Source organism: Mandrillus leucophaeus, unplaced genomic scaffold, assembly GCF_000951045.1.
Source record: "Mandrillus leucophaeus isolate KB7577 unplaced genomic scaffold, Mleu.le_1.0 Scaffold68, whole genome shotgun sequence".
Taxonomy (NCBI): Eukaryota; Metazoa; Chordata; class Mammalia; order Primates; family Cercopithecidae; genus Mandrillus; species Mandrillus leucophaeus.
The window spans coordinates 3,106,934-3,108,303 of NW_012107363.1; the positions used below are offsets into that span (position 1 = coordinate 3,106,934).

The 1,370-nt window shown below is 52.6% G+C and overlaps 1 protein-coding gene across 1 annotated transcript in view; it reads left to right on the forward strand.

Moving 5' to 3' along the window:
* The window catches only part of SH3TC1 (SH3 domain and tetratricopeptide repeats 1), a 52,325-nt gene that overhangs the window by 50,059 nt on the left and 896 nt on the right, over window positions 1-1,370 (forward strand). The window lies entirely within an intron of this gene.

Below are 1,370 nucleotides of genomic sequence, written 5' to 3' on the forward strand. Positions count from 1 at the left end.
CATCCTTCCATCATCCATCCATTCACCTGTTCATCCTTCCATCCATCCATCATCCATTCATCCATCCATCCATCATCCATCCATCCTTCCATCCTCCATCCTTCCGTCATCCATCCTTTCACCCATCCATCCATTCACCTGTTCGTCCATCCATCCTTCATCCATCCACCCACCAATCTACCTATTAATCCATCCCTCCATTCATCTATCTGTCCATTTGTTTATCCATACATTTGTCTATCCACCCATCTATCCATCCATATGTACATACATCATCTCCCCCCACCCATCCATACATTATCTACCCACCCATACATACATACATACACACATCATTCCAACCACCCATCCATCCATCCATCCATCCATCCGTCCATCCATTCATCTGTCCAACCATCCATCTGTCCATCCGTCCGTCCGTCCGTCCATCCATCCATCCATCCATCCAAGCATCCATCTATCCACACACCCATCCATCCATCCGTGTGTCTATACTTCTGCTCATCCATTCATCCATCCATCCACTCATTCCTGAGCCACTGCTGAGCACCTGTTGTATGCCTTTTCCCTCCCTCCAACTGGTTCCCTCATATCCTCCCCCAGTGGCCAGCATCTTCTCCCTGAGGGCAGAGGCGTGGCCCCTCACAGTGCCAAGCACCTGCTGGTATACAGCACATGCTCAAATAATGTGGCCACTCAGTTAACACACAGAAGAACTTGCTCAAAGTGATACGTGACACTTCTGCTTACAAAATGCATCTATCATAGCGGCTGTTTCCAGAGGCTTTCCCAAACACAGTGTGATCTGGAACAAACTGTGAAGCCCACGAGCCTGGTGAAGCTTTCATTATTGAGCACCTGCTGTATACCTCCTTGAGCTGAGGAGAGGGATCAAGAGCTCATGGCCAAGAGGGGACCAGGCCCACCCACAAACACTGTTGATGTGCGGCCCTGAGCTGTGGCAGGGATGTGGCAATGCAGAAGGGAGCCAGGGGATGGGCTCCCAGCAATCTGGGGGCCATGGAGACTGGTTTGAGTACAGGGGGAGTGGGCTAGGGCTAGCCCTGGTGGTAGGATTCACAGGTGTTAGGCTCCTGGGCTGCAGCTGCTCAGTCACCTCCTGGCACTCAGGTGCATCAGTTCATTGTCCTCATGCTAGTGGTGGGGGCAGCCCTAATGCACAGGGTCTGAAACATGCTCAGGTGTACCTGCAGTGTGTGAGAGGAAGGAGGCTGGCGAAGGTGGGTGTGGCCACCTCGCCAGGTGTGGGTCTTGAGGGAACTTCTGCTTCCTTTCAGGTGGCACAGAATGTGGCCCTGTACACAGGCGACCCCAACCTGGGGCTGGAGCTGTTTGAGGCAGCTGGAGAC